This window comes from Tupaia chinensis, unplaced genomic scaffold (assembly GCF_000334495.1).
Source record: "Tupaia chinensis unplaced genomic scaffold, TupChi_1.0 Scaffold000638_1, whole genome shotgun sequence".
Taxonomy (NCBI): Eukaryota; Metazoa; Chordata; class Mammalia; order Scandentia; family Tupaiidae; genus Tupaia; species Tupaia belangeri.
The window spans coordinates 1,417,309-1,428,745 of record NW_006160159.1 but is presented as its reverse complement, the minus strand read 5'-3'; positions in this window follow the sequence as shown (position 1 = coordinate 1,428,745).

The window sequence follows — 11,437 nt, the reverse complement described above, 5'->3', positions numbered from 1 at the left end:
TTTTTTTTTTGTTTTTTTTTTTTTTTTTTTTTTTTTTTTTTTTGCTATAGGGCGCGTGCGCTCGCCAGAAAGACAGAGAGAGATATAGAGACATAGAGACAGGAAGCAAGAAATCATTCCCCAGGGGGGATGGCCATGCCGCAATCCCTTCTCCTCCTTTCTCCTCTCGGGATCTTGGGCACGCACGCACACACGCCTGGCGTGAGTTTAAGCCACCGGGTCCGGGACTTGAACCACTGTTGGCTATGTGGGAATCCAGCGACATAGCCATTACACTAACTGCTGGTCCCAATGGGTTCTGATCTTCTACCTTCCCATTCAGGGAATCCAGGACCCTTACATGCCTGTTCTGTGTGCCCCCAGTCCTGCAGGTGGAGGTGGTGGTCTAGACTATAATACCAACACCATGTCTAGTATAGATGTAACTTTATATGATGTCTGTAGAATTTCTCAATAAGTCTTTTGGAAGATAATATTCTGTAGTCTAATTATAGTAAAATTTTACTTTTTTTAAAAAGAGACTTTGCTATAAGGCACATGCGATTGCCAGAGAGACAAAGAGAGGGAGACAGAAAGACAGAAAATGAGAAATCACCCCCCAGGAGGATGACCATGCTGCAATTCCTTCTCCTCCATTCTCCTCTCAGGATTTTTGCAATGAATACACATGTGCCCAGCATGAGTTTCAAGCTGCCAGGTGCAGGACTCCTACCATGGTCAACTAGGTGGGAGTCCAACACTTTAATTAATATGCCACCTGCTGGCCCCATAGTCCTATACCTAATAAAATAGTTTGTCAGTCTTTCCTGTTACTAATTGCATGTACTTTACTCTTATGATATTGCTGTAACTTATTGGGCTTTAGTCTATGGAAGTTGCTCCTGAACTGTAGTGGGGGCATCAGGTGGTTTCAAATCTGCCCAGAAATGCCATACTGCAGAGGATTTTCATATTCCCACATTAAACATGGAAAACAGCCCCATTATCCAAAATACATTTCCTAGCATTTGGCCCCTTGACATTTCCAGCATGCTCTATAGCCGAGGCTGGAAGGATTTTTGTATATAGTTTAAATTGCTTGGGGTTGGGGGGCAGTGAAAGCAGGTCTGGAATCTCATTTCTTTTTTCTCTGGGGAATATCTATGTTCTAAATTGACATCAACACATGATAGAAACTGGTCACTCCCTGATACAGTCATTCAGGAATTTTTGCTATTTTAAGGCCTATTATTATTTCCAGCAGTTGCTACTTCATCATTCAGCAAAATACAGTTATCCAGAACTGCCTGACATATCGGTAGTTTTGTTCCTGGCCTTAACTCCCCCGTAGCCAGCCCTGCCACTCAACACAAATATGGTAGGAGCAAGAGCTCATGGGCTTGCAGTCTAAGAAGAAATACAGCCCAATCTGCTCCCAGCCCTCTCTCTGTACTTTTCCTAGAAATCTAGGTTTGTTTGTTAACCCTGAGCGGTCTCATCTCAATGAAATCAAGCTGGTTATAAGACAGTATCCTGCTTCTGTGATTTTTTTCTTTTTTTCAAAATGAGGGATGAGCACAATGAGAATAACAGACAGAAAATAAAAACACAGTTTATTGCAAAATACACAAAAACAAAGGACAGAGAATACAGGGAAAAGGAAAACATGCAATTATAGGAATGATTATATAGGGAGAAGTTAGGGAGAAAAATGTTTGTTCAGTTATAAATTTCTTTTTCATTTCTATCTTTTAAAGAATATCTGAGTGTTTTACACAATTTATTCAATTTTACATAGAAGTATTTATTAGGATGATTTCCTCTATTGCTGTTTTTATTTCTATCCATTATGCTGATTCACTCTAGATGTTACATCCATCTAGTTGCTAAATTAATGCTTCACAGGATGTAATGTGACCTGATACATTGTTTGTACAATATCTTTTATTTATTTATTTATTTATTTATTTATTTATTTATTTTTTGCTATAGGGTGCATACAATTGTCAGAGACAGAAAGTGAGAAATCACCCCAAAGGGGGGATAGCCACACCTTAATCCCTTCTCCTCCATTTTGCTCCCGGGATATTTGGAACACACGCATACGCACCCGGCATGAGTTTAAGCCACCAGGTCCAGGACTCGAACCATGGTTGACTACATGGGAGTCCAGTGACATAGCCATTATGCTAACTGCTGGTCCCTATAATAGCTTCATTTGTGCATTTACTGAATTTTAAAGTTTTAAAGCATGAAAAACTGACAAATCATTAATTTGTGCCATAATGAGTTTCTAAATACAGGTTTGTATAAATATGGCCTTACATACATACAAAAAGTGAGCCAACTTCAGAGAATAAATCAACCGAGCATGGCAGAAAAGAGCATGTGAGGACACTAAAGCTGCAAGGTCTTTTTAAAAAAGTAATTGAAAAGAGGTCATTTTAAGCTGTAATTTATTACATTATCAGTTTATAGTAGGTAGTTGGGACTGATTCTGAGCTGTTGCTTGCTTAGATGACTAAGTTGTCATTTTTAATTAGCTTTATACTTTTCTTAAAGGCTAATTGCTTTTTCCTTAAAATCAAGATTACTTGATTGTTAATGACAAGGGTACTATGGTTACATTTTTTTTTAAGAAAATTATCCAACCTACCTAATTTTACAGAAATATATTTCCTTTGTTTTTTTTTTTAATAATAAAGTACATATTTTTAAAACCAGAAAAACACGTATTTACTAATAATATTAGAAAAATAAAATGTCTTGATTTTGGCAAGTGGATTGCTGCTAACATATTTAACAAAACATAAACAAACATCCCTGGTTCTATTTGGCTTTAAAATATACTTCTATTTCCATTTTCCTATAACCATCTTAGCTTTCTGGACAAATGTACAACACCCAATTCAGTATACTGTATATTTTTTTACCAATACTCGCTATTGGTACATATATGCAAAAAGGTTTTTCCTTTTCCAGCCCATATTTTGAACTTCATTGTGCCATTCCTATTTTCTTATTGGTATGACATACTATATACAATGCTTTGGTGGAGGGATAGTGTTAGGACATTGTCTATGGTGTAGAATAGAGATTGTCTCTTATCCACTATATTCTAGTGGTAGGAACAGATTATAAGTAAGATGAATAAGTAAATGAAGTGGGACATTAGAAGGTATTGTTATGGGGGAAAATGAGAAAAGGAAGGTAAAGATGGAGTTGAGAGTAGGAGGATTGCAGTTTTAAATAGGCCAGAGATGGCTTTATTAAGAAGGTAATATTTTAACAAAGTTTTGAAGGAAGTGATCATATGTGGGGAAACACTGCACATAAAGGTAATAGTCAGAGCAAAAGCCCAGGGGTAGAAAGGTGATGAGTATGTTCATGGAGGAGCAAAATTGCTGAGAGGAATGAGCCAAGAAAAGAACACAAGGAATTTAGGTTAAGGTGTTAAAGTGGGACTGGATTTTAGTTTTCCTGATTGATTCCCAGAAGGATTTTGAGTTCACTCTGCAGGAGATGAGAAGGAGGGTGCTAAGTGAGGGTATGTCAGGATTTTCTTAGAATCAAACAATACCACACTATTGGATATTGAACAGGTGACACAGTTGTAGGCCAAAGGGTGATTTAAGAGGGTAATGCAATAGTCTAGGCACAAAGAGAATTTCTTCCACTGTCTTCAGTGTGTTTCCAGATATCACAGTTAGTTCACTACCTACACAGAATAAAATAGTCATACATTGAGGGGTTACCAGAGGCTCTGAATGTGACCCCTTTCTACTCTTTCCGATATCATGGAAATGGCCATAGGGATAGCCTCTCACTTAATACTGTGATGTTTGTGAAATATAGAATTACACATGTAGCATCTTCATATGTTCATTTCCGTAGCTAATTAATATAAGCCACATGTGTGGTAAACCAGAATACTCTCTGGAGGTTGTTCTGCAAAAGTAAAAACACATTCATTTAGAGTCCACACCTGCTTTCTGCTGTTTGCTGATTCTGCTGCAGCTTTGACGTCAGCTACTTAAGGAAAGCCTCAGCTTCCAAAATCCTCTCTTGTCGATTAAGTAAGGAAACTCTGGGTCAAGAAGATTGTTTAATCACCCCATTGCAAAGTTCAGAACATCAGGCAATGGGACCTTCCTATAAATTGGTGTATAACATGATTTGCTTGCTTTATTGTGAGCTTGAAGAAATCACTTCTGGTTGTTTGTGAAAATAAAGCCTCAGGGGACCAGCAGTTAGCGTAATGGCTATGTCACTGGACTCCCATGTAGCTGACCGTGGTTCGTGTCCCGGACCTGGTGGCTTAAAACTCATGCCAGGCGCATGTGTGTGCGTGCCCAAGATCCCGAGAGGAGAATGGAGGAGAAGGGATTGCGGTGTGGCCATCCCCCCTGGGGGTGATTTCTTGCTTTCTATCTCTCTGTCTCTCTCTGTCTGGAGAGCGCATGCGCCCTATAACAAAAACCTCTTAAAAAAATAAAATAAAGCCTCAGAAAATGTAAGAACAAAAAGCAATATTTAAAAGGTTGCAAGTAAATATGTAACCTTGCTCCATTCTCTTAAGTCAAAAAGAGCAAGCTTTGACTTTAAGAAAAATTGTGTATATAAGACATTGAGAAGAGAAGTAAAGAATGGCTTTATTCAGTCAATGAATACTCAAGAAAAATCATGGAAATGTTGAGATTTAAATTATTTATAAGAATTATCCAAAACAAAGGCTAAATATGGTGTACATCTAAAGTTTTTTTTTTTTTTATCTTTTTTTTGGCCACCTAAGTGCTGAGTGGAAGTATATAGTTGGTGAAATACTCATGGTTAGAACTTTATTTTGAAAGATTAAAAGTCCAATAACTATTGAGGATATTGGCAATAACTATCCCACATTAGGCACTGATTTTCTTCAGATTTTAATTTCATCTACTCAAATCATTATACTCTGATTATAATATGAAATCTTTCCTTCTAATAATATTTTTAGAATAAAGATTTTGTTAACCCCTTACTCTTCTTCATCATTATTGGATCTTCTTTTGTACAAAGAAATCCCAATTTATTTCTCTTTGATAGACCAGACAATGTTCAAAGTAAAGTAATTCATCAACCTACTAAGGCAGGAGATTTGGGTTGTTTTTCTCTGGGTCAAGATTGGCTATTGATTAAAAGGAGATAGTGCAAGTTCAAGAATGTTCTGGCAATAAAAGCAGGAAGTCTAAGAATGAGCTTGGTATTTTAGGCCAGGCAAGCAAACATTCCCATATAGGGAAGAGTTATAAATGGGCATTATAAAATGAGCCCTCTCTTAGTTCTATGAAGTGAGTGTTGGTGTTTTCTCTTCCTTCAATTCATATACTAATATTCTACTCCCAAAGTTGATGGTATTAAGAGGTAGGGACTTTGGGAAGTGGTAAGTCATGAGGGTGAAACCCTGGTGATTGGGATTAATGCCCTTAAAGCAGAAACTCAGAGGCTCCTTCACCACCATAGGTGGTAAAATTATGCCATCTTTGGGACCAGCAGTTAGTGTAATGTCTATGTCGCTGGACTCCCATGTAGTCGACCACAGTTCGAGTCCCGGACCTGGTGACTTAAAACTCACGCCAGGCGCGTGTGTGTGCGTGTCCAAGATCCCGAGAGGGAAATGGAGAAGGGATTGTGGTGTGGCCATCCCCCCCTGGGGGATGATTTCTCGCTTTCTGTCTCTCTCTGTCTGTCTGGCAAGTGCATGCGCCCTATGGCCAAAAAAAAAAGAAAAAGAAAAAGAAAAAAAACTCTCCCCCCAAAAAAAGATGCCATCTTTGAGAAAGGAAAGCAAGCTCTCACCAGACATTGAATTGACTAATATTTTGCTCTTTCCAGTTCCTAGAACTACGAGAAATAAAGTTTTGTTATTTATAAGTTACTCAGTTTGTGTTATTTTTTCATAGCAGCTTTAATAGATTAAGACAGAAAACTGGTCCAAGAAGAAGGGTTGCTGCTCAGCAAGTACCTAACATGGAAGCAGCTTTAAAAGTGAGTAAGGGGTAGAAGCTGGAAGAGTTTGGAGGAACATGCTAGAAAAAGCCTTTACTGCAATACCTGACATGTTAAGGAGTGATTCTGGTGAGGATTTAGAGGAGACAAGAGGTACAGAGAAAGCTCCTGCTTCTTAGGGAACACCTATGTGGCTGTAAACAGAATGTTCATAGAAATATGGATAGTAAAGGCAATTCTAAACAGGAACCTGGAGGAAAGATAAACTTTGTTATAAAGTGGCAGAAATATTCAATGAATTGTGTTTGGGTGTACTGTTTTTGGAAAGCAGAATATAGGAGCAATAAAATTGGATACTTATCTGAAACTATCCCAAGCAAAGTGTTGGAATTTAGACTTGACTTCTCTCGACTGCCTGTAGTAATGTGAGAAGGAAGAGAAAAATGACTTACAGATTGGATTGTTTTTTAATTTATTTATTATCACCATAATCTTGTTTATATTACACTTAACCACATGAGACTGGATTGTTAATCGAAAGGGAAGATGAAATTGAAAGTGTAGAATATTCTCAGCCAATTTACATTGAGAAAAAAAAAAAGCAAAAATCTGTTTGCAAGAAAACAGAAATGTGGATAACAACAGTTTGATAAGAAAATTAGTATGGATGGATCATGTCAGTGATAGCCAGGATCTATTGTCTTAAGGTTCTTGGGGTCAGTAGGTAGCGTGGTGATTAAGTGCTAGACTCCCACATGGCCAACCGCAGTTCAAGACCCAGACCCAGGGGCTTGTTTTCTCATTTCCCCCCACCCCTTGTGTGTGAGTGTGTATCTGCTAAGTGCATGTGCCCTATAGCAAATTTAAAAAATAATAATAAATAAATTAAATTAAATGAATTAATTAAAAACAAAAGTAGATTTCCCTTTGGTGCTGTCTGGTACTCCTTGTGGTATAGCTACGGGTCTTGATAATACTCAACACTGCCAAATTGCTCTGCTTTCCTTAGCAGAAATCTCTTGGACCCTGTATTCTTCCATATCCTTTTTCTAATAAAATATAATAATAGCTTCTTATTCCACAAATATGAAGGGTGATATAAATGATAATGTTTTAATCTCTGGATGAGATAAATGACTTTAGGTTAAGGAATTGCCTATATTTTTTTTATTTCTTTAAAAAAAGAAGGATGCATTATTTTTATTTGAAGAAAACCAGATGTCCTGTAACTTGTCTTTTCTGCCAAAAGAGTTCTTCAGAAATTTTCTGATGAGTCAAAATTCCAAGGTTCTTTCCCATGTTGGCTCATGCAGTTCTCTAATATTGTGATGGGTTAGTCCAGACCGATAAGGCATCTCTCACTAAAATGTTCCTATAATCTGCTCAGCCATCAGTTGGGTCCCTGAATTCAACATTTCTCCCAAATTTTATTCCACCAATTATCTTTCATGTTTTTACTGATGCCTATGAAGAGTCACACATTAGACATTGAAAGGAACAGTATTTGTTAGAATATTGATTGATCTGAACATTAATTGGTAATATATGTGTGCAGTAGTTTCCTTCAATATATGTTATATTATAGTTAACTAATCCCCTGTCTAGGCTATCAGACATTACACATTTGGACAATATTTTTATACTTTGTCTAATTATATTTTAAAGATAATCAATAGGGCATTTTAATAAAATGAATGAGAAGTGTGTGCCAAGTGCTGCTCCTTAACTGAATGGATGTGTATAATTTTCTGCTTGGTAAAATTTCCCAGAGACCCTTCTCCGAAGTAGTCATTTAAATGATAGTGATCTTTGGATGATGTTGTTAGGATTAGATAATAAGGGTATGACTCATAAACATGTCATTTAAATCTGGGAACAAGTAACTAGAACTGACTCTCTCTAGCCAAAAACCTTTCATTTTTTGTGGGTTTTCCACCCCCACATGAATGGTGTACACCTCTAGCCTTTAAACTGGCAGGTTTTCTTAGAAAAATGACCCATTCTATGATAAAGAATACCTAAATCCCACAAGTAAGAGGAGCAGCCTGTTATTACTCTTCCTGCTCAGTACATGAAAAAACAAAAGTATGTGAGAACCAGACACAACCTGTAATTTGGTAGCCAAACAACAGAGCTATGCTGTAACAGGAAGAATAAAAATATAGCTCTACTTTGGTATTCTTGGATGGTCTGCTCTGGAGGAGTGAAACTTTTGCTGGATTTCTCACTTCCAGAACACTGTTCTCTGCCACTAGATTCCAACTAAAGAAGATCATGTATGTGGGAAGTTTGATGTCTGCTTCTTTTCTAAGGACTGAGATTCAGGAAGATATGGTGTGTGCTTCCTCTGTTGCATACAGGGCCTTTCTTTACTAACACACATAATTTTTCCTGAACACATTGTAGGATTGAACTGTTTAGACTGCAATTTTCTCTCTCTTTGAGCAGGAGCACAGTTACCTCACTGTTGGAGTACTCAGAGTTTCTCATAGTCAAATTGACTTCAGCTTGCTCAGTGACAGAGAGAAGTTCTTCCTCCTTCAGTCTATAAGCTAATATAAAAGAAAGAATTCATGATTGCTCTTGTATTAGCAATACCACTGAGACATGTTTACCCTGTTTAAAAAAGTAATATCATTTATATCTACAATGTTCACAAATATATTGATACATGCCTACACCTATATATTAACATACATATATATGTACACTTATATGTATGCACACATATACATAGGCATTTTTACTTTAACTAGGAATATTCATATTTGCCTGGTCCTTACAACAATAGCAACAAAAATAATAAAGATGTTATTATTCGATAACTGTCAAAAAAGACATTATTTTTTCCCAGATAAGTAGGGTTTTTTTGGGAACTTGACACAGTTGAGGAGAAATGGCTTTTAATTTACACAGAGTCCCCAAAGTATAAATCATGCCATGAAAATGCTGAGAATCTGAAGCTCAAAGGAGAGACGGTATGCCTTGCCACCTGTCCTTTATCTAGTAAGTGAAACAGTCTAACCAAGAGTTCAACTCTTAGAGCAGGGAGTGGCCTTGTTCCAGGCTGCTTTTTAACTTGAGGAGTGAATTTCAAGTACTCCTCCTTCACTACTATCATAGAATAAGACATTAAAATGTTTTTCTAGTAGATGAGATCTGGTAGGTTCACGTGTTATGGGAAGACATAAAATCTAACAAATTCTAGTAAGCCTATGTATATAATATATGTGTAACAAGATGAGACAAAGACTGGCTTTGTCCATTTTTTCCCTGGCCTTACCCTAAACATGTGGCGTTAACCTCTGTGTTTCTAAAGGCTAAGTGGCCGTTACTTTCCCTCTTATCTCTGGGTTTAGGAATAGGCGACAGTGAAGACAAATGGCTTTTGTATTTCAGGAACATGAATGGTGTACAACAAGGCTAAAGGTGTACATCATTCATGAAGAGAGGATTAATGAAGGTGACAGAGGTAAGAAAGTGCTTTCTTTTGACGAGAGTGTGTCACAAGGGCATTTTGAAAAGAGAGGCATTTTTAGGGTAGGTCTACCTGAAGCCAAGAAGCAGACTATGCACTCTTGGTCTCTCTAGTAGCAGATTTTTTTTTGACTATGAGAAATGGTAATTTCACTCATGAGGTAGTTCAGGGTGGGACTTCATATTACTAACAATGGCTGTGTGCCCATCAGAGAAAACTCCTGAGGGACTGTCTCATCTAAGGAATATGTACAACAATGTCCAGAATACACTGAGCACCAGAGTGCCCTGCTCTGAATGTTCTGGAATGACCAAGAAGAGATCCTTAATATATAACTTCCTTTCAGAAATATAGGAAGGAATTTGAAGCAGATTCTTTGATAATTACAAAAATAAAGGCTGGCTGGTGGCATGGTTGTTAAGGCTACTGGATCCCACAGAGCCACTGTGAGGTTTGAGTCTCAGACCCAGCAGTTTGAAAAACACACCTGGCACATGTATGTGTCAGAAATCCTGAGAAGTCAATGAAAGAGAAGGGACTGTGGTGTGGTCATCCCTCCAGGAGGTGATTTCTCACTTTCCCTTCCTCTATCTCTCTCATTTCTCAATGGCAAGCACATGTGCACTATAGCAAAGAAGGAAGAAAGGAAGGAAGGAAGAAAAGGAGAGGAAAAGAATAGAAAAGAAAGGAAAGGAAAGAAAGAAAGGAAATTTTTAAGAAGATTGGGGGCTAAATGTCATTCAGATGTCTAAAAGTCTACCCCACTCTGAAGGGTTCTATCCCCCCCCCTTTTTTTTTCCTACTTGCATATCCTTCATCCAAACTTTATTTGAGGTGAGAAAGATGAGTTGAGGAAAAAAACATGAAAGTTATTTCCTGGCAACTCACCCAGGAATGAGTGATGAATAGAGCCTGGAAACAACTTTAAAAGCCATTTTCTTTGCTCATGTGAGGTCATGAGGTTGCTCCATGCAACTCTCTGGGCACTAGAATGAATGAAAGTGGCACAAAACACACCCAAGGTCTATCATTGATTTAAAGTGATTGATGGCTGGTCTTGTCTGATAGTACTGTATTGTCAAACCATCCATCATTCCAAACAAACCCTGCACTCTGTAGTCCAATATACAGTTACAAGTAGCCAAAGTATTTAGGATTTTTCTTTTTTCTCTTTCCAGAGAGCAGTTGGTGGTGGAAGGGGGAGATGGAAAACATGCTGCTTCCTTTTACAGAACTGCAAAATAGTTGTCTATTAGGAAGAAAGTTCTCTGATGACACATACTAAATTCTTGTTAAGTTTATGTAGGAGTGTGTTCATTTCCATGGAGCAAACCACATTTTCCACATTTCCCACACTTTCCTCAGGCTGTGTCTATTCCCTAAGTTTTTCATAAGGTCTGATGTTTGTCCTACTTAGAGAATTAGTTGTCCCTCATTCCTAGACCAATCCTGGTTTGAGACAGGAAGTTCATTTTTGTATACTACTACTCATTACCCCAAACATGGAAAATTAAAAAAAAAAGTATAAGAAAAGAATTAAAATTCTTGGTCATTTCCTGTCTTTGAGATCACCAACCTTAGAGAGTGCCTTCATTCTTTCTTCCCACTAGGTTTTCTTGGTGTTGACATTTATAACTAGTTATCTATAATTATATCTTTTACCCCCTTAATTTAAAAGTCAGTGGTTTTGTACCTGTACTTCCTCACATAACACTATATCTGGAGTGTTTTAACAGGGTCATTGAAAAATCATAAGATGCATGATTTTATGAGTCTGAAGTTGTATTGGCATGTCTGATTTACTCTGTCGGGTAGCAGAGTGTTTAGGAGTATGTCATTACAGTACTAAGGGTTATTTCACTCATTTTGAATCACCACTGTTGCTCACCTCACCAATGACATGACATCTGCTTCTTGCCTTTGGGCTCTAAGGTTGAGCTCAGAAGGTAATTCACCCCTTAATCTTTGCAGTGCTTCTATTTACAAAATCTTAGG